Here is a 23,140-nt window from a genome sequence, read left to right as displayed (position 1 = left end):
CGGGATGTGGGTGCTGCCCACTCCTGAACCGCCACCACTTTAGCAGGATCCATTTTGATTTTGCCTGCGGAGATCACGAAACCGAGAAAAGAAATCGTGGATCTGTGGAATTCGCATTTTTCGGCCTTCACAAAAAGGTTGTTTTGTAACAAGGTCTGTGAGACCATACGGACATGTGTTTGTGCATGGCCAAATCATGGGAAAATCAGAATGTCGTCTAGGTAAACAAAGACAAATTTGTTGAGAGAATCCCGTAACATCATTGACCAGATTCTGGAACACGGCAGGTGCATTTGTGAGTCCGAAGGGCATGACGAGATATTCATAGTGCCCCGAGGGGGTGTTAAAGGCTGTCTTCTTCCATTCATCTCCTTGTTTATCCTGACTAGGTGGTAGGCGTTTTGCAGATCGAGTTTGGTAAAGATTGTGGCTCCTTCTAATAACTCAAACGCGGAGGTGATTAACGGGAGCGATAACGGTTTTTAATAGTTATGTCATTTAAGCCCGGTAATTGATACAGGGCGGAGCGTCTTATCCTTCTTTTCGACGAAGAAAAAACCCGCCCGGCGGGGGATGAAGAAGGACGTATCAACCCTGCCGCCAAGGATTCTTGAATATATTCGTTCATAGCATTGCGCTCCGGAGCTGAAAGAGAATAGAGTTTACCGCGTGGTGGCAACGCCCTGGGATGGAGCTCGATAGCGCAATCGTAATCGCGATGTGGAGGCAACGATTTCGCCTTGGCTTTACTGAAAACAGCTGCCAGATCATGATAACATTCAGGAACCCCGGTGAGATCAGGATTGGACCCTGAGAAACGCAAATGGTGTTCTTCAGACAGACGTTGTAACATGCCGGACTCCATGAAACAATTTCACACTTTACCCAATCAAAGTTGGGCCCATGACGTTGTAACCAGGGGTGCCCCAGAATGATTGGGTGAGTCATCTTATCCAGTACATGAAAACTGATGGATTCAGAGTGTATGTGAGATACTATCATTGTAATCGACTGAGTGCGGTGTGTAATTTGGCCCATAACATGACCGTCCACGGCACATACCACCAGTGGACGTGAGACCTTATACATCTTAAGGTGAAGGGACCTAGTGAGAGAAGATAGATTAGATTAGCATCAGAACCAGAGTCAACAAAAGCTGATACAGTAATAGTGGAGTGGTCAGATACTAATTTAGCTGGAATAATGTTCTGAGGCGAAACGATTGAAATGGAATTAAGACTCACCCGCACTTCTGCTTTTGACCGCACGGTGGCACCCCTGGCTTGACAATTAGAAATCATATGTCCAGACTGTCCACAGTAAAAACAGAGTCCACCCTCACGGCAGCGCTGTTTCTCCGCAAGGGAAAGATGTGTGCGTCCCAGCTGCATGGGTTCCTCAGCACCGAGGGGAGGAGGGTCGAGCCGAGCGTGGGTGGAGGAGGAAGGTCGGTTTGGAGGCGTGTCGTCATGTTGTTCGGGGTAGCGGCTTCCTCGTCATGGGCGGTCCTGCAGACGACGGTCCGTACGGATTGCCAGTGCAATAAGACTATCCAAATCTTCTGGTAAATCCACTGCTACGAGTTGGTCTTGAATGTCAGCGGACAGACCCCGGAAGAACATCTAGCAGAGCCGACGGGTTCCATTCACTCTTGGCCGCAAGAATGCGGAAGTCAATGGCGTAATCGGTGACCCGGCGGCTGCCCTGCCTTAGCCTCATAAGCGAGCGCGCTGCCTCGCGACCAGGAGCCGTGTGCTGAAAAACCTGTTCAAGGGCGGTGGTGAAGGCTGAGAGAGAAGCACAAACTGGTGACTGGCGACCCCACTCAGCGGTGGCCCAGGTCGCCGCACGTCCGGTCAGGTGAGTGATTATATAAGCGATCTTGGCTCTATCGGTAGGAAACATGGCTGACATCAGTTCAAAATGGAGTTCACACTGCATAATGAACGGTCGGAAGTCTCCGGTCTCGCCAGAAAAGCGTTCGGGTTGAGACAGCTGGTTACATACCACCGGGGTTGATGCAGATACGGGTGAGGCGGCTGTAGGTGCTGGCGGAGGTGGACCGGAACCAGTGGTGGCTGTATCCGACGATGCCTGAGGGCTGCGTTGTGTCAGTAACTGACTCATCTGCTCAGTGATGGAAGACATAAAGGCGTCCTGGCGTTTAGCAAGTTCGCTAAACCCAGCTAAGTGCTTCAAGTCTGTCTTCCTGTTGTGCAAGCTGCTGACTGTGGTGACGCACCACTAGCTGAAAGGGATCTGAGCCTGCTGTGTCCATTGTTGGCCAGATTGATCTGTCGGGATGATTGGCTTGGACACAAATGCAAGGCTCACACGGGTAGCTCTGGTTGGTAGTCTTTAGTGGAGGATTCAGCAAGGGTCGGTACACAAAAAGGCAGTCCAAAAAACACAGCGACAGAACCAAAAACATCAGGCTAAGACAGGGTCGAATAAACAGTCTGGAGTCGAGAACACTATGAGGCAGGGCAGAACACGGAATCAAAGGCTGGAGAGAAGGCACAGGGGCGCATCAATCTGGCAAGGAACAGAGCAAAACGAGCAGTATATATACATCCCGGTGATTAGCAGAAGATAGACAGCAGGTGCGTGGGGAGGAGCCCAGAACAGGCATGGTCCAGAAGGCAGAGACACACCCACCAGATAGACACAGAAAAAGACCACACAAAAGAAGAACAACAAAAAACAATCAAAACAGAAAAAACAAAACCAGGCAAACAGAGCAACCTCACACCCTGACATGGAACACCACAATTTAATGATTCATCATCTATCCCAGCAGCTTCATAAAAATTAGTAATTACTTGCTTAATCTTGATAATCAATACAAATGGAGATGAAAATGTCACATTCTTGCTGGAAATAAATACACTGCCACATATGTAATTCCATACTGGCCCATGTGGTGGCACTGTTTACAATGGTTTGCTGCAGTCCTGCACTTTAAATCCATATGTATTGGGGTTGAATTTAGCAGGAGAAATGCTTGGTGGGATGTCATGCCGAATGTTGTATTATTGACACTTAATAGACGCAGACCTGTGCCACAGAAAAGCTGACGGGCAGCAGATTGGTCATCAAACCACAATGAATGCAAAAGGGAAGCAAGGGAAGAATCTGATTTGTCAGGCGGCAGATTGGGTCAGCGTTTGGGCCAATGCGGAGGAACACAAACTGCTGGCACAAGCACATTTCACTCTGCAACACACGGTAACATGCTGCAAACAATCTTGTTTCTCCGAATCTGACAGAGCGGAGAAAATTCTTCTTCTGTCTTCGGAGTTTTCACAAAGGATCAATTCTGCCTCTGAGAGATGAACTCATGCTGCAACAGAGATTTGGCTGGGACTGCATCTCTCTCACTGGGTTTGCAGTGTAACACACTCAGTACAGGTCAACGTCTCTCCAGAGGGGACACACCACCAGAGCTCACACCCTTTCCAGGCCTTCACATTCCATCTAATTACTGCAAACTAATGAATCAACATGTCCTCATTAACCAGGTGCGCACAAAAACTGTGCATTTCTGCTGTCCGCTGTGCAACTGGGAGTGACGGTATGGATTATATGTGCAACTGACACAGCGTCAGCAGTCAAAAATACACCAGTGGTGAACCCACCTGCATGGTCTCTCTCTCTCGGCTGCATCATGTTGGAGGAATCAATCAATCATCAATCAATCAATTTTTTTTTTATATAGCGCCAAATCACAACAAACAGTTGCCCCAAGGCGCTTTATATTGTAAGGGCAAGGCCATACAATAATGATGTAAAACCCCAACGGTCAAAACGACCCCCTGTGAGCAAGCACTTGGCTACAGTGGGAAGGAAAAACTCCCTTTTAACAGGAAGAAACCTCCAGCAGAAACCAGGCTCAGGGAGGGGCAGTCTTCTGCTGGGACTGGTTGGGGCTGAGGGAGAGAACCAGGAAAAAGACATGCTGTGGAGGGGAGCAGAGATCGATCACTATGATTAAATGCAGAGTGGTGCATACAGAGCAAAAAGAGAAAGAAACAGTGCATCATGGAACCCCCCAGCAGTCTACGTCTATAGCAGCATAACTAAGGGATGGTTCAGGGTCACCTGATCCAGCCCTAACTATAAGCTTTAGCGAAAAGGAAAGTTTTAAGCCTAATCTTAAAAGTAGAGAGGGTGTCTGTCTCCCTGATCTGAATTGGGAGCTGGTTCCACAGGAGAGGAGCCTGAAAGCTGAAGGCTCTGCCTCCCATTCTACTCTTACAACCCTAGGAACTACAAGTAAGCCTGCAGTCTGAGAGCGAAGCGCTCTATTGGGGTGATATGGTACTACGAGGTCCCTAGGATAAGATGGGACCTGATTATTCAAAACCTTATAAGTAAGAAGAAGAATTTTAAATTCTATTCTAGAATTAACAGGAAGCCAATGAAGAGAGGCCAATATGGGTATGGAATGTTTGCACATCGAATTTTCTGTGCTGACAGGGCTCCACCAAACAGCCTGTTCCACAGAAGTTGACTCAACCCGCTCACATGTACACGCAGATTCTCTAATCTTTGGCTTCACACTGCTGCATAAAAGGAGGGGTTTCCAGGTGGACACAAAGCCCCAAGTGTGACACAAACAGAAGTAGTGTCCATCTGGATATTTAAGGTGAATAAAAACCCCAAAACCCTGCGGAAGTAGGGAGATTCTGACCAGCTAAAAAAAACTGAAGTCCTATGTCTAACCGAGAAAGTGTAAAATAACACAATAGAGCCTCTAAATTCAACAACTGCGTGGAGATCCTTGAAAACAAACAAACTAATCCCAACTCAAAGTCCATTTGGGACATCTGGTACAAAAACAGAACACACCCGACCTGACACTGATCTGCAGGAGGAGATTCCTGCAAATCACACGACTCGACTTTAAATCTACTAGCAGCAGCAGAGGGATCACGGACAATGAAACAACTAAACCCTAAATCCAGCCGCACCTGGAAATCCCAGGCAACGAACCAAACAGAGCCACAATCAGTGCCAGAGGAGGACTGTGGCCATAGAAACAAGTAACTAAACTCTAAATCCATCAACCTAAACTTATCTTATCCCCCATCTAATCAAAAGCAGAGAGGGGGCAGCACAGTCAACCCGGAGCCTGCAGGAGAACATTACAGAGATTCCTCTGATGACATTATCAGGATTCTCAAGTCTCCCCAGAGTTTAAGTGTGCGCTTGCGTAAGCCCACGCCTATTAAATCAGTGATGACATTTTCCACCTCTTGGCTTCTGTTACGCTGAAAAAGCACAGTGTTGTTTGGCCCTAGCTACACAGACGGAGAGAGAATGAGGAAAGGGTGAAAACAGAGGGAGAGGGAGAGGTAGAGAGAGAGGGAGAGAGAGAGCGAGAGAGAGAGAGAGAGAGGGGGCGGAAGAGAATTTCAATTAGTTTTCTAATACTGTGAAAGCAGCGAGGGCCCCGAGCCCAAGTGATTATCAAAGTTATGGCTCCTGCTATAATGAAGGCTCATGCATATTACCAGGCAAAAATAAATAAATATCACGCACACAAACGCGCTGGATGCAAACACCCAGAATCACACACATGCAAACTTAAACAAATGGTCCTAAACGGCATTTCTGCCTGTCGTGTCAGCCGGGTCACGCAGACTGCAGAACTGGTGCTGTGGAGACTTTCGTGCCTCAAAGCCTAATGATGTCTGGCCATGTACTCAGATCTCTGGGTAATGATGTTTCACACACACACAACCACACACACACACACACACACACACACACACACACACACACACAGCACACACACACACACACACACACACACACACACCTTTTAACACACTTTCACTCACTCGCACGTGTTCGCTCTCTGCCTCGGAGGCAGCAGAAACATTACAGCAGATATTTTCCTCATAGGTGAGATTGCTTATAGTTGAAGGATGTGTGCACGTCAAATTAACTTCAAAGCTATACGCGCCGCTCAATCTCCCATCACTGGCTGAGCGCAGGATTCTGGGAAGAGTGCCGTTCTCTTGCAGACTAATTTATGTGCGGTATGTTAACACACAAAAATTTCTCCGGCTTTGTCTGTTGCATTCTTCACTTTAGTTATCTGCAAACTGAATGTGACCCCTGACACCGCTGCAAAACTCTCAAAGCCACGTTTACCGGATGTCAGACACATTGTCCAAATGGTGAGCACTTTATTATCTTATTGATTTATTCTTCCCGTGGAGAGTAGAAACATATAAAGTGAGTGTTTGGGAGAGAAAGGCTTGATGAAATTACTGTCAAGCAAGTCTAAGATTTGGACTGAACAAGGGCAGGTTCCATCTCACCTCTTCAGTTTCCTTTTGTTTCCAGAGCCACTTTTAAAATCAAAGCTGTGAGCACAGAATGAAGCAGAATAGTTGCCTGTCGGACTAAAAGCAAAGGAAAAACGCATGCTGCGATTCATTCTCTTGATCCTTTGGAGGAACTTTTTCACCTTTTAACCTGCATTCTTTCACCATCTCCAGTGCCTGCTCTCAGCTTTTACAGACAATTTTGGTTTGCAAGTGAGAGACTGACAGGCATCGGAGGTGGTCTGCTGGACAACTTTAGCTTCTTGCTTTTTTCTGGATGCTCCCACAGTGAAGGAGGCTAGAAATGTCTTGGTGTCAGGCGCTGATATGTGAAGGACTCACTGTTTTACAGTTAAATTCACTATTTAAAAAGGGGGTCTTATTGACTATCTGTCCAAACAGCTAACATAATTCAATAACTGTGCTACCTACAGATGGCCATTTTACTATATTTTGATGAAATATGTTTTTTGGATCATACTGGACTTTAGGGAGGACAGTTAAGATTTGATGGTACTGCAGGTTTACCTTGAGAACTTTCTGTGCATATTTTAATACTTTTTAGAATTGGAAGTAAATCCTATATAGGCCCTGATACTCGTTGGTGAGGGTGTTTATCCTTGAAGGGGATGAGACTCTACAACTCACCAAAAGCAGTACATATTTACAGCTTTATTATCTATTTTCACCTTTGCAGGAAAACAACAGTCCAATTCTTTCAGGTCCCCATGCTTCCTGCCTTACTGTATGGTTGTAAGACTCAGATGCTAATCAGTGACCGAAGGCAACAACTGGATGTTTTTGGTACCAGCTGTCTGTTGAGGATTCTTGTGTGCTGCTGTAATGACTTTGTGTCAAACAAGCGGTTACCTATGCCCCGTTTACACCAGACTGAGATCCAAATAAGACCTACAAGACCATGACATGTCAACTCTCACAAGTCTTGGCTGGTCTCCAGTTTGATCTGTTATTTGCGTTACATCAAGCGTGCACTGCAATTAAATTGTGTGAGAGAAATATATGTTAATATTGCCAACAGTGATGCAACCCCCCTGCAGAGTCAACTGAACGTCTATTACGACCAATAGGATCAGGTTGTGACCTGTGAGCGTTAACGAGACTGATTAGAGACACATATACCTTTTAACTGGTTGCACAACTGCTGCGAGTGTTTTAAACAGTTCAATACACTTGCACACCTGTTGGAGAGTGATGGTGATCAGACTTGAGTCATACGAGGTGCCTTCAATAAGTTCTGAGACTTGTTTCGTAGGGACACTTTTTTTCTCCTCGGACAAGCACGAAACTCTAGTCCCCTTCAAAGTACTTCCCCCAACATGCAATTCACTTGTTGTATTGTTCCAACAACTTCTGGAAGGCCCCCTGGAAGTCCTCTGGTGTGAACGTGTCCACGACCCTTGTCACAGCCTCTTTCATCTCCTCAATGCTTTCAAAACGACTGCCTCTAAGGTTTTCCTTGAGCTTGGGGAACAACCAAAAGTCACAGGGAGCAAAGTCTGGACTGTAGGGAGGGTGAGGAACTGTCTTGATGCCCATCTTGGTCAAATAGTTGGAAACACGGATGGAGTTGTGGACTGGTGCATTGTCCTGAATTTCGCACAAATCTTCCGCATGTTCAGTTCATCATGAATAATCGTGTGCACAGTTCCCACCCTGACTTCAAACTCTACACTTATTGTCTCTATTGACACTACGACGGTCCTCATCCATAAAAGTAAGAATTTTCCCCACCAGCTCCGGTGTTCTGACTTCCCTCCCCCTCCCACACCTCTCATCGTCTCTCACAAACTCTCTGCCACCCTTAAACTTTTTGTGCCAAAGAAACAGCGATGCTCTGCCATGCAATTTAATCCATAAGCAGTCTGAAGCAGTTCATAAGTCTGCGTAGTGTGCTTTCCAAGCTTAACACAAAATTTTATAGCGTATCGCTCTTCCAAAGTGTCCTCCCGTCCCGACTGCATTTTGCAAAAAAGTCAGCTGTGACGAGCGTGATTTAGTAGGGTCTGCTTAACGTCCACATACAGCCGTCTCTTTCAACCTGGAATAACAAAAATTGGTAGATTATCTCCTTATTTTATTGTGTTGCATACTTGGAGAAATGAGTTAATCAGCAGAAACTTTATGATCTTCCCTTTACTATATGCAGCAACAGAGACAAGCTGAGATGTTTATACCAGCTCTCAATTCATTGTAGTTCAGTGTAGATTCAGACCTCAGCTTTGCCCTGGCGGACACCAAGCATGTTTTGGGTGTCCATGGCAAACTGGGATGTTAGGTGATAGACATGGCCTTATTTTAGTTTGGCAATCTGTTGCATTTTCACAGAGCCTGTAATATTTTCTTACATACCATAATGTCCTAAAGCATATTGTCATGCTAAAGTTATACTACGAGTGTACTACGGTGCCGCTGTGGCTATTTTTGCTCACATCACCATAGTACAAGCTTGGTACATTACGTCACCACATTGCACACCACTCTGGTGTGTTATAGCATCAAACAGTGTGCTACATCACCTTCATGGGCAACTGTGAGCTTCCTACAACAGTTTGTCACAGTTATAGAGTGCAACCTTCTACAACGGGTATCAGTGAAAGTGAGAATGCCGCTTTACCCTGTGAAACATTTAAATCTGAAAATACTTTCTACATGAAACATGTATGAGCATGTTTCACATGCAACCAAGTGTTAAATTGGAGGGTTGGACTTGTCGAACGTTTTGTGCGAATCTGTAAATCTGATTGCATGTGTGCTTTGTGGGTATTGTCAAGAGAAAGCGTATTCTACCTGGGCCTGTTATGGTCCCACAGAGCCCAGGCAAAATGAGACCTTTGTCCATTTCTTGTGAGGCACAAATCACTACTTGTACAACCTCCACCTTTTCTTTTTTCCTTTTGTTCCTGTTCCCCTAAATCTTTCGTTTCTTGCTTGTCAACTTTCAGCCCATCACTTATTCTCGTTTCCTCCTGCAGTTTTTGTCGCTTCCTGAGCACCATGTGTTCTCCCTGTTTGGACCTGGGTTTCTTGAATGCTGCTGTACTAACACCAGGGTTGAGGGATGTCCAGGAACTCTTGAGCAATGTGCTGCAGGATATACCTCAAATTCCCATAAATGCTGAGATTTTGATAGTTTTGCTGTGCCAGTTTATTTTTACTCAATTATTAGTTAAAAGAATAATATGCAAGAAATTCATATTAAATTTTTAATCTGACATACTTAGTGGAACTTTTGGTTCTGCTGGAAACTTTATTATGACAGAGACTTAACAAGATCAACAACAGGCACATAAGTAACGCTGGAGGAGGTCTGTGGCAGCAAATTCGCCAGAGACTATTTGTTCTTTTTCCCCAGGAGAGCAAGAATGTTTAGAAGCCTTGATTAAACATAAGATTACAGCTAGTAGTGTGATTTACGCTTGCATGCACGCATGCAGATTGACGCCGACACTATCTCGCTGTCAAGAATGGCCAGGCATCATTCACAGTCCACAGATGTTTGCTGGAAGCAGACGTTGAAACAATACTTTTCCACGTCTAAAAATGAACCTCAACTATATAAAGTTAAAAGGAGCGACACCCCTTGGCGCCCATGCTACATAAATAATAATACCCCCCCCAAAAAACATTTTTTTTCTCCTGAAACCCGCTGTGCTTGTGGTTGCTACGCGGAAGTGAAACGCGCTGATGCAGAGATATAATGCAGTCACACAGCGCCAGAATTAGATCAGATAACTTAAATTTAGACACAGAGAGGGAAACAAGAGAATTGGCGGGTGACACGGATGCGCATATCTGTGTGCGCTTCTTTTTCTGTCTGAATAAATCACAGTCGGATGCTGAAATCTGCAGAAATTCAGAACTTATATGTCACTGGGTTCCACATTTCTGATGTTGTGTGGGTTAGTGTTGGGATCAAAATTGACACTCAGTTATGTAGTGTTCCAAATGTAAAACAATTTGATAAACTCAGCGAAACTGGAGAATATGAATTCTGACTCCTAGAAAGTGTTAAATTAAGACTGAGCGATGTCAACTTAATTGGATAATTGGACACTAAAACACTGCAATGGTTGATGAAATAAGGGGCAGGGCTATCAACATGGACAATGTGGGACCAGCACCACAATGGATATAAGCTTTGTACCGATCCATATACAGATGAACGCGATAACTTGCGTTTCGTCTTAACTCGCGGTTGATTTGTGGACCCTGAAAATTTAAAACTACTGTACTACATTTTCATCAAATTTGACCGTTCTTAGGAGGGGCGGACACAAGTATGAATTCGTGCCAGCCACACACATGAGGGGTGGACGTGGCCTTGCATGCATGTATAAATTCCAGCCCAATCTAAACCGAATCAGATCATTCTTTCATTAAAAAAATCTCTTCAAAAGCGGACCTTTCTTCTAAGGGTGTTGTTAGTGGGGGGGAGTCCCGGGGGGAGCAGGCGGTCCCTGTCACCTTTCCGTCTGGATAAGTCCCAGGGCCACACAGTCTGTGAGCAGGAAAACTTGTGCATTTATGTGGAAAGCACTACCTGATTGATGCGTAAAAGGTTTTATCCAAGCCTTTTTGTTTCATGTCATCCTCTAGAAAAACTGTGTGTATGGGGGGACCAAAGTGTTAGTTTTAAACTCACTGCAGGTGTGCTGCTCTTCTCTGTTTTTAGCTGCTGTCCACTCCGCACTAACACAGCCAAATGACATGCACAGACTTTGAGAGAAAACAAAGTGTAAATATGTTTATAAAACTCAACATGGATGTGCTGCTTTTACATCGCCAAGGTGTTGTGAGACACAGCGTGACTGTTTTTCCAACTCTGAGCTGCTGCAGAAGCAGTGGACTAACTGTTCGCCATATCCAGTGCTGATATATAAAAAAATGGGGACGAGATTACTTGTATGTGTACCGAACATCTTACACCAGTATTTCGACAATACTGCGATCCGGTGTCAACCCAGAGTGGATCACGTTCTGAATCAAAAAGATGTTTCCATTTTTATGACACTTTGCCTTCGAGTTGAATGGTGTGAAACAAAAGTTATTAAGATGGAGTTTTGAGAGCACTAATGGATCATGCAAATGATGAGAAAGCATTATATGTTAAAAAAAAAAAAAAAAAAAAGATATCTACACTGTAGTGGCCAACTTTTATTATCTCAACAGTCTAAATCTGCCAAGCAGATGTCAGATTCTGACGTGTGACTACTTCTATTAAAAGCTCTGACTGCTAACTAACTGATGTGGATAGCAGCTATTTTAAGGGATATTTTCACGTCAGCTGTCAAACCACTTCAACAAAGCAGTTACTCCACTGTTTATTTGTTGTAGGTGTGTGAGGGAAGCACAGAATCAAAGCGCTGTGGAGCCACTGAAATTATTAATGAGATTCAAATTAAGGGATGCCAGTATTTTTTGGTGGAGTTATTATTATTGGAGCCTTGTGGGAGGATCTTCTTGGCCTATAATACTGTTGAGGAAACAATGCATAATATAAGCACACCAATGCAACAATGACCAGGTCAGCTTAAGAGCGCAGTGATTGTGATGGTTTGATTTTATGATATTTAAGATTGCCAAGAAAGGAAACTAAGACTTTGCCATAATTGTCTTTACTGGCTGATGAGTGTAACCCAGATGTTAGCCATCACTTTATTTACCAATGCAAGATTATGCTTTTTGGTAATTTTGACAATCAATAAGTCAAACGTTAATGTATACATTAGATATAATACATACATAGGGGGCATGTGTGTTACATGAATACTTGCCCACATAATGCAGTCAGGTCTGGGTCTGGATTGCCGACTTTTGGGTCTCTGCAAAGTTATAGCTGAAAAGTGCTGCAACAGCTTGTTTTGGATAATACTTATACTCATAATTGCATTGTATGACTACTTAATATGTGATAAAAACAATGAGAAGAAATAAGACAGATCCAGCTCTCTCCTGGGTGTACAGAGTGTATGTGTGTTGCATAACTTTGAAACTGCAAAAAGAAAGCCTTTGGTCTGTTGGTTTCCAGCCTCATTGTATTCAGAGGGAACAGTACCAAGGAATGTGTGAGCTGTAAATTCAGAAGATATATCAACCATGTCACAGTCTGTGTGCAGAGAGTGAGGAACAACATGACAAGACTCGAATATCAGGCTTCACTGAAGCCTTCATTTTCCATTTTTGTTCGAACACACAGAGAGCTTGGAGATAAATTTATCCCAATAATTACTGTGATAAAACCCTGATGGTTACATGATAAACAGATTTTTTTCTCTCTTTTGGTGGTGGTGGAGGCACATAATTGTATGATCTTCAACAGAATTTCACAAATGAGATACAGTAGTGTTCAGAATAATAGTAGTGCTATGTGACTAAAAAGATTAATCCAGGTTTTGAGTATATTTCTTATTGTTACATGGGAAACAAGGTACCAGTAGATTCTCACAAATCCAACAAGACCAAGCATTCATGATATGCACACTCTTAAGGCTATGAAATTGGGCTATTAGTAAAAAAAAAAGTAGAAAAGGGGGTGCTCACAATAATAGTAGCATCTGCTGTTGACGCTACAAACTCAAAACTATTATCTTCAAACTTTTTTAGCAATCCTGTGGATCACTAAACTAGTATTTAGTTGTATAACCACAGTTTTTTCATGATTTCTTCACATCTGCAAGGCATTAATTTTGTTGGTTTGGAACCAAGATTTTGCTCGTTTACTAGTGTGCTTGGGGTCATTGTCTTGTTGAAACACCCATTTCAAGGGCATGACCTCTTCAAGTATTTTGACATATCCAAACTGATCCATGAAACCTGGTATGCGATATATAGGCCCAACACCATAGTAGGAGAAACATGCCCATATCATGATGCTTGCACCACCATGCTTCACTGTCTTTACTGTGAACTGTGGCTTGAATTCAGAGTTTGGGGGTCGTCTCACAAACTGTCTGCAGCCCTTGGACCCAAAAAGAACAATTTTACTCTCATCAGTCCACAAATATTCCTCCATTTCTCTTTAGGCCAGTTGATGTCTTCTTTGGCAAATTGTAACCTCTTCTGCACATGTCTTTTATTTAACAGAGGGACTTTGCGGGGGATTCTTGCAAATAAATTAGCTTCACACAGGCGTCTTCTTTGATCATCCTGGAGCTGATCAATGGGTGAGCCTTTGCCATTCTGGTTATTCTTCTCCATTTTGATGGTTGTTTTCTGTTTTCTTCCACGCGTCTGTTTTTTTTTTGTCCATTTTAAAGCATTGGAGATCACTGTAGATGAACAGCCTATAATTTTTTGCAGCTGCGTATAGGTTTTCCCCCCTCCAATCAACTTTCTAATCAAACTACGCTGTTCTTCTGAACAATGTCTTGAACGTCCCATTTTCCTCAGGCTTTCAAGAGAAAAGCATGTTCAACAGGTGCTGGCTTCATCCTTAAATAGGGGACACCTGATTCACACCCGTTTGTTCCACAAAACTGACGAACTCACTGACTGAATGCCACACTACTATTATTGTGAACACCCCCTTTTCTACTTTTTTCACTAATAGCCCAATTTCATAGCCTTAAGAGTGTGCATATCATGAATGCTTGATCTTGTTGGATTTTGGAGAATCTACTGAATCTACTGGTACCTTGTTTCCCATGTAACAATAAGAAATATACTCAAAACCTGGATTAATCTTTTTAGTCACATAGCACTACTATTATTCTGAACACTACTGTATGTTGTGGTGAAGAGAGTCAATGCAAGCTTGATGTGGATATTGTTGCAAAGAGAGACAATGCAATATCTGTGAACTGAAAATCAACTGTCAGACAAATGCCAGGTGAATTGTGCCAATGAAAATGGAATGTTTTCCACTGTTTGAAAAGGCACTGCCCAGTCTGTGAACCAAAACTGCCAACATGAGCTCAATCACTTGTTCCAAATCCAACCCGCAGCATAAAAAATACTTTCCTGCCATGTTCTTGGTGTAATCTACCGTGGCGTTTCTTTAACCTGTTTCTCGAGACGTATATCACTGCACATTTTCCATTACTGCCTGCTGTAAGCACACAGAATGAGCCAAATAAAGTGCGTTCTTATTGTTCAGCCAGCTGTTGATTGGCTAAATACATGAGAATGAGCTGATCTGTCTGAGTAGATCAGGGACAATTAGAAACTATGCAGTACTTTGGATTCCAAGACAAGGATTGGGAAGCATTGTTTGAGCAAACCGGCCCATGTTTCCGCCAATTTTCTGTGGAATCACTGTAATCAAAGTCAATCAATAGGAGGGCCACAGCTCCCTCTCACGAATCAGCTATTTTTCGGTTTTATGTAGCTATGAACCAACCGTCCAGGATAAGAACTGGTTTACTTTTGGTCTAAATGCTCCGAGAAGTTCAAAATCTGGTGCGGAAACCATAATGGTTCCAATTTCCTGGTGGTGGAAAATGCCCAACAGACATGAGTATTATTTTAAAAGCTATAATTGTGTCATCATTTTTACAGTTATTTTCAAAATTTGCATTTTCTATTCATAATTATCGCGCTAAAGAAATTTGCTAAAAAGAAATTGTCACTAGAGGTGCTACATTCAAACTCGAACTGTGACATACATGTATGGGGTAATGTGTTTACAATACAACAGGAAGCCATAAGCTCTGCAGCTCTTTTACTTGTTACATGGAGGCCAAACAGAGTAATTTAACATTTTTAAAATTTATTTGATTCTATTTTTGTCTTGGTGAATCATGGGATTTATTTTCATTGTGGGAAGAGTCGACTGATGGCTGTGATAAACGCTGATGTGTTGTCCAAGATCCTGTTTCCGGGGCTCACGTTGACTGTGGCTCGCCCCGCGTTTATACACTTATTATGGCTCACAATATGCTAAACTGTTATGAAAGTGTAACACAAAGGTCAATTTTTCAAGTTACATGTTTTTATTGCAAACTAGTTTGAAATTGTAGTACACATATATTTCTTTCATAAACCACAAAGCTCAAGATAAATCATTAACTATTAACTTTAAAAATTCACTTTTCCATTATGGAAAAGTGAAACTAGTAAGAGTATGGACCCTTGCGGATGTTATTTTTGACGGACAATTCTCAGGTTGTTTTCAACTTGTTATAATTTCTTAATATGCGTATCTTTTATACAAATTGACGCTGTATATCGGAGAATACATATTTCAAAGTAGAATGCCCATCTAAGTGTAAATGTTAGCTATAGTTTATGCGACTTTTAACCATCTATATCTCCCACTTGGTTTTGACAGACGGCGTAACATCCACAAGGGTCACACTACTAGCTGTAATCTGGGTCAATCTAATTTTGTACTTAAAATTGACTCAAGGGCCTTTTATTTACTTTTAATTTTTCATTTCATGGGTTTTCTATTGACTAACGCACAATGCAATTGCCTTGAGGTTGGTTTGAAAAAGTGGTTGAAAAAGTGAGGTCCAATCATGTTATAATATGTGACGAAAAAAAGTGGATTTTCCAAACCTCTTTTCAATTTTTCTTTATGTTATGAGCAACAAAATACACTAAAATTATGCATACTATATATACATTAGTTACATTAGTGTTAACAATAACAGACATTTCTATTCAACAATCCATATTTAATAAACACATTCATGAAGTACCTCAGGTGTAATATAACGGGTTAGCATATTGTGAGCCTTATACACAAATAATGAAGTGTTTTTCAACAATTTTTTTTGGTTTCAAACCCATGAGCTTCGCTCGAAAATCTCTTTTATAGCAGACCTGCTCCAAATGGTCGCTACACACTTTTGACAGCCTGTTAACAGGTGGTCCTTCAGTTTCATTGCACTTCGCCACTGCTCGAGCCTGTCCATATTTTTCAGCGATAGCCCATGATAGCTAACATTCTTTCTTCTGTATCCCTCGTTAGTGCAGCCAGGAGCCAGGCAAAACACTCCCATTTTCGCTAAATGCTCTCCTATTTTTTCTCACTTGCACACAGAATTCAATATGGATACATTAAGGTGGGCGCTTGGTCCGAGGTTTATTAGAAAACTAACCGGCAGTTTTATAAAAAAAAAAAAAAAAAAAATATATATATATATATATATGCGTGAGTTTTTTCACGCGTGTCGGTGACGTCATTCGCCTGTGGGCAGGCTTTGAGTGAGCACTGGTCCAGCTCTCTTGGCTGAAATCCTTTGTCTGAGACGCTGCTGGAGACGGCGCGCGTTGCTTTATCAAAATTTTTTCAGGACTGGTGAGGGATATCCGAGTGGACACTATTTGAGAAATTCTGCTGGTTTTCGGTGAAAAGTTTAACGGCTGATGAGAGATTGTGGAGTTTCTTTCGCTTTAAGGACAGCTCACAAAGTGGATCAGCGCGGCGTGGTCGGAGGTGGCGTCCGTCTGGCTGTTTCGAGCTGAAAACATCCTAATTTAAGGCTCTGTTATGCGGACATTCCACTGTTAAAGGAGATTTTGTAATGAAAGAACATGCAGGCAGATTCGCCGAGTCGGTTCCGTGACGACGCCGCAAATCCGTCTGCTCCGCGACAGGAAAAACACCTCCGTGTTGAAAACCATTTGTAAAATTCAGGCGGCTTTTGATGGCTTTCAACAAGTGAGTATCTGAGAAATTGTTTAATAGCTGGGCATGTTCCAACTTGTCCATTAAGGTTTCCAATGGAGGTGTTTTTCCTGTGGCGACCCCCCGCAGTCAGGTCCGGCCCGACATGCGAATCTGCCCGCACGTTCTTTCATTACAAAATCTCCTTTAACAGTGGAATGTCCGCATAAACTCCTCATGCCGACCTCTTCTGAAACTTCTCTGTTCTCTGACGACGACCTGGGTGAACAGAGCCTGAAATGTGGAAGTTTTCAGCTTGAAACAGCGAGATGCCGCCGCCTCGGAGCGCAGATCGCCGTCAGGCGCCGTGGGCCGTCCTTAAAGCGACACTTACACACCAAAATCTCTCATCAGCCGTTAAAATTTTTACCGAAAACCAGCTGAATTTACTGAATGGTGTCCACTCAGTTGTGCCTTACAGTTTTTGAAAAAATTTTGATCAAACAAAGCAGCAGTCTCTGAGCCATTCCTAAACAATGAAAACATTGACGAGAGGGTGGGCCACTCCTCACTCAAAGACTGCCCACAGGCGAATGACGTAACCGACAGGCGTGAAAAAACTCTCGCATGCCCACGAGGGTTCAAGCGTGTATGATGTAATCACACGTGATTCAAAATCAATATGGTTTTTTGAAAAAAATAATAAGGTCGGAACTTTTCTAATAGACCTCGACATCATAAAATTTCTGATCAATCAGATGTGTTCTTATCATTTTTTTTAAATAGATTTATTAATGATCAAAAACACCAACAAAAATCTCATAAGAAGGAGGAATGCATGTTTTTATGTTTTATCAGAAAAATAAGAATTATATTTAGGCTAGCCCATCTTTAAACTACAATTCATGCCTTGTGATACGATGAATTCAGAAAGACTCAGAAGGACAATACTTGTACACTTTTCCACCACTGATGTGCTCAATCTGTAGAGCAAATCCCACACAAAACATTGCTCTTTTGAAGAGGTTATTCATGGATATGAAGATATTTTAAAACTTAAAGAACCTTGCGATTTTACGAAAAATACAAATTTAAGATAATACCATGTTGTGTTAAAAGGATAGCATGGATATGTGCCAACATCTGGTTACTTTTCATACTTGCATTGATCACATTACACACACAATGCATGCACACGCACAAACACAAACACCTCATTCATTAGGACACAGCTTGGCTGTAGAGACAGAATACCGTCAATCAGTTCAGATTGGAAATACCTTGTCTTCATCTCCGTTTCACAGTCTGTCTCTGCGTAAAGCAACGCCCAATCAGCTGTGCCCTGTTACGACTAAATTTCACCTTCAACCCTGCCTCCTACTGCTGCTCTCCTTCCCACAACTCGTGATCCTTCATCTTATCCTGTGTGTCTACTGGCCAATTAATGACACATTGAGACAGTCAGAAATACGATCCTCTCGTTCAGACAAACTCTCCAAAGCATCTCTCTGCACACCCTCGCTTTCTCTCTTCCAACCTGTTCTGCTCTGTCTTTTCTCTGTCTCTCTTAGTCAATCAATAACTGCTCAAGACTCAGACAGTCTGCCTTGGAAGTTTGGGCTTTAAATACAGCCAAAAGTGGGGAGAAGACGAAGAAGAAGAACTAAGTCGTATCTAGGCCCCGACGGCCCCACTGGATGCCACAGGTGTGAAACAGTTGAGATTCTACAACTCTCCATGGATGGGATGCCAATCCATCAGAGATGATTTCCACAGCCAAGGCCAGTACAGCTGGGTAGACTGGGACAATACAACTGAAGTGTCCTGTTCAAGGAGATGGGACAAGTAGCCATGACCAGGAATAGAAACCACGGTCTAGCTACATATTGTAGCCCAATTCCTAATACCACTAAATCTGTGCTACCTGAAGAGAATTTGTAAAAAAATAAATAAAATAAAATAAAAATAAAAAGAGTGAGGAGAAAACAGTTGGGATATTTTTGTAAAGGGGGGAGGATGGAATTAGGTCCCACATCCATATTCCACATAGCATTTTTCTTCTTGAGCTCCAGCATCTCCCCCCACCCACCACCTCAAACTACTTCAAATGAGAACAGAGAGTAAGCACAGCACTTTATTTATTCCTTTATATGAAAATGCTGGGATTTTTGTTGCCAGGAAAAAAAACATGCTATAACTCCTGACTACCAGGTATATCTTATATCTTACTACTTACTTACGGATATGGACCCTGTTATCAAATATAAGGCTCTAACATACTCTTTCATCTGTCTCAGCAAAAACAAATGTGACTGTTTCAGAAAGCCCAAATTATGGTAATATAAATGTCAACACTTTATACATATCATGAGATCCTAACCTGGATTTGCAGACTTCATAATGTAATTTGATATGCTGTGCATTGACGTGGACAGAGCAATACTATGACTGTCAACAAGACAAGAGCGTTAGACTGCAAAATTAAATATGACAACAGAATCCCAATAGATCTAGATTTAAATACAAAATAAACACAAACAGGTTAATAGGACAAGGAAAAATCCTCCAAAAAATACATAGCCAAGTTCTGGGAGCATGCATTGTTGCCAGCCTCACTGCATCCACAACACCACAACGCCTTGGGTCCTGGACAGCAGCCACCGGGTAGAAAACCCGGTCGATCTCACATTGCTATAATAACAATCTATTTGCTACAACATAATATAAATGCATGAAAATTCAAGACAATGTTGACAGTGTACAGTAAAATTTCCTTCACCCGTCTCATGAGAGGACTAACCTTGGAGTAAAAATTCACAATGGTGCAAAGCCCCAACAATGTATTCAGACAAGCTCTAGTCTGTATGCAAGGTGTTCTTTGCTAAAAATGCAAGTTGGCTGGCCAAGTGTTGCCATGCAACCATAACCAAGCACTGTGTAAAATGTAGCCCGAGCCAAGAGTGTGAATGAATAACTCATGGCGTGCTGCGTTTCAGCAAAAGAAAGCATAATTTTTTGTAATTACCCACCGGCAGAAGAGCAGCAAAGAAAGAAAGAATACCTTGGTTGGATGTGTAGCCTACTGCGCTGAGCTAGGTTACTGGACAAGAATGGACAAAAGAAGGGGGGCATACAGGGAGGGAATCCCCTGAGTGCAAAGCTCTGTTCAGCAGGAATGTACTGCCGCCTGTTTTCTCATGTAACTGACTGGCAACAGCCCAGGGAGCTGTCTGGGAAAAAAAAAAAAAAGAACAGAGGAGAGTGAGTAGAGATGTGTAAATAAGATGGATGGGTGAACAAGAAGGGTGGAGGGCAAGGCGGAGTGCATTACCTCAATATTTGTTCATATTTCCAAAATAATAAAAAAAACACTGCCTCTCTGCGTCATAAACATTCCGTACTTTAATTAATCAAATGGCAAAAACAATCACGAACATCTGGACAAAGGGTGGCGTGATTAATATATGAAAGAAAAATCTTAAATGTGTCAGATTATGTGCCACGTTTACTTTATAGTTGGAGCTATACACCAGAGTAATAAAGTGGTTACAAACATTTGTTGAATTTTGTATATAACACGCCTGACGCAGACACACAGACTCATATTTTTTTTCCTGTTCAGATGAGTAATCCTTTGATTCATAAAATATCAGCGACAGTTAAAAAAAATTAAATAAATAAAAATTAAAAACCCTGCCAAGGAGACAACCATGAATTTCTTGTTTTATTCAATCAACCAACACTCAAAAATCCAAAGACATTCAATTGGTTGTTAACCATTTATGACCTAAGGGTGTTTTTGAGCAATGTCTGCCTAAATGACATAGCCAAAAGTAATATGCTTATTACTGTTGAACATATGAGACAGCAGCCATTTCCTTTGAAACAACTGTCAGAAAACCTTTTAGAGAGCCAGGAAAATGAGTTGGCATCACATTTAGACATTCCCGGGCTCAATATCAAGAATGAAAACACTACAATATTTAAGTGAACAGAGGCCAGAGAAGTTATACATTTTTCAAAATTGTTATTTCAGGAACACAGGCCAGCTCATTGAATTCATGTTTGCGATGTTGCCAAATATTTAAACTCTAACAATTTTGAATTATTAAATAATCTAAAATAAACAACTAAAAAACAAAACAAAACAAAAAAAAAAATCACCTGCATTTGGCACCAATGTTGACTCTGTTTTGGCACAACAGACATTGTGTCCATTTTGGGACCCCAACCCCAGGTTTATCAGACACTGGGAAGGAGATAACAAAAAAAAACCAAAAAAACAAAACAACAAAAAACAAACCTGTCATCAGGTTTGCCCTCAAAGGGAGCCAACATTTCATGCATTTTTTAAATGCATGGGAAAAACCAGCTGCTTACTGCCATGGCTAAACAAAAACTGTACCAACTCTAGGTCTAGAGACAAGGTCAGTGTGCATATTTTGGTGGTGTGAGGCAAGAGGAGAACATGCAAATTCCACACACAAAGGAAATGGGCACAGGCGGAATTGAAATAAAGATCTTCTTGCTGTGGTGCAGGAATGCGAGTCAGTGTATCACCACACTGTCATTTTTTCTTTTGTGAAATTAAGACAGTGAAGGACTTAAAAATATAAAATATGAAAATGACAATATTGTAAGTGAGGCAGCTATATTTTTAGTGCACAGACTATCCTCAATTTCCCAGAGGAAGTCTTCCCAAGGGAATAATAAAGTTCTATCTAATGTTTTACTTCTGTTGGATTTTAACAGAGATTGCAACATTTTAAAATGTCATGTTCATGCTAATTTTATTTAAGAGAAGCTAGCGACCCATATATATTATCATTTGGTGGAACAACAGTTATTAAATGTTGCAAAATCTAGTTAGAGGGCATTGGGCCCACACACAGGTCACTTGCGTGTTAAGGGGTTAACCATCTAACTCAACTTTCTCAAATTAGCCAATTTTAACAAGATTGTCACTTCAAACACAGTTTGTACACAAAGTGTATCTACAGTGCACCCAGAAGTATTCACAGCGCTTCACTTTTCCCACATTGTTTATGTTACAGCCTTATTCCAAAATGGAAGAACTTCTTTTTTCTTTTTTTTTTTTTACAAATCCTACAGAAATTCTAGATTTTTTTTATAAAAGCGGAAAAAAAAAACCTTGCCACGAAGCCTCAAAATTGAGCTCAGGTCCATCCTGTTTCCACTGATCATCCTTGAGATGTTTATACAGCTTAACTGGAGTCCAGCTGGGGTAACTCCATTGATTGCACATGATTTGGAAAGGCACACACCTGTCTACATATAAGGTCCCACAGTTAACAGTGTATGTCAGAGCACAAACCTATACATGAAGTCAAAAAGAATTGTCTGTAGACCTCCGAGACAGGATTGTCTTGAGGCACAAATCTGGGAAGGGTTACAGAGGACATTTCTGCCGCTTTGTAAGGTCCCCAGGGGCCACAGTAGCCTCCATCAACCGTAAATGGAAGAAGTTCAGATCCACCCGTCCTCTTCCTAGAGCTGGCCTCCCGTCTAAAACTGAGTGATTGGGGACAGAAGGGCCTTAGTCAGGGAGGTCGACCAAGAATATGATGGTCATTCTGTCAGAGTACAGCATTCCTCTGTGGATGAGAGGAGAACCTTTCAGAAGGGCAACCATCTTTTGCACCAATCCACCAATCAGGCCTGTATGACAGAGTGGCCAGATGGAAGCCAACTCCTCAGTAAAAGGCAAATGGCAGCTACCTGGAGTTTTGCCAAAAGGCACCTGAAGGCACTCTCAGACCATAAGAAACAAAATTCTCTGGTCTGAGACAAAGGATCAAACTCTTTGGCATGAATGCCAGGCACCATGTTTGGGAGGAAACCAGGCACCATCCCTACAGTGAAGCATGGTGGTTGGCAGGCATCATGCTGTGGGGATGTTTTTCAGCAGCAGGAATGGGAGACTAGTCAGGATTGATGGAAAAAATGAATGCAGCAATGTACAGAGATACCTGGATGAAAACCTGCTCCAGAGCGCTCTTGGCCTCAAACTGGGGCACTGATTCATCTTTCAACAGGACCGATGACCCCAATGCACACAGCCAAGATATCAAAGGAGTGGCTTCAGGACAACTCTGTGAATCTCTTTGAATGGCCCAGCCAGGGCCCAGACCTGAATCGATTGAACATCTCTGGAGAGATCCTGAAATGGCTGTGCACCAACACTCCCCATCCAACCGATGTAGCTTGA

General features: G+C 42.3%; 1 protein-coding gene and 1 long non-coding RNA gene across 2 annotated transcripts in view; one reads left to right on the top strand and one right to left on the bottom strand.

Annotated features, from left to right (window-relative positions):
• The window catches only part of hs6st1a (heparan sulfate 6-O-sulfotransferase 1a), a 136,308-nt gene that overhangs the window by 19,681 nt on the left and 93,487 nt on the right, over positions 1-23,140 (bottom strand).
• LOC117531705 lies at positions 4,451-5,813 on the top strand. The gene is made up of 2 exons (XR_004566706.1): positions 4,451-5,357; positions 5,392-5,813. It is a non-coding gene; the product is annotated as an uncharacterized LOC117531705 (long non-coding RNA).

This window comes from Thalassophryne amazonica, chromosome 19, assembly GCF_902500255.1.
Source record: "Thalassophryne amazonica chromosome 19, fThaAma1.1, whole genome shotgun sequence".
NCBI classification, from domain to species: Eukaryota; Metazoa; Chordata; class Actinopteri; order Batrachoidiformes; family Batrachoididae; genus Thalassophryne; species Thalassophryne amazonica.
The sequence above is the reverse complement of the archived record's forward strand: the minus strand, read 5'-3'. Positions and strand labels throughout refer to the sequence as shown.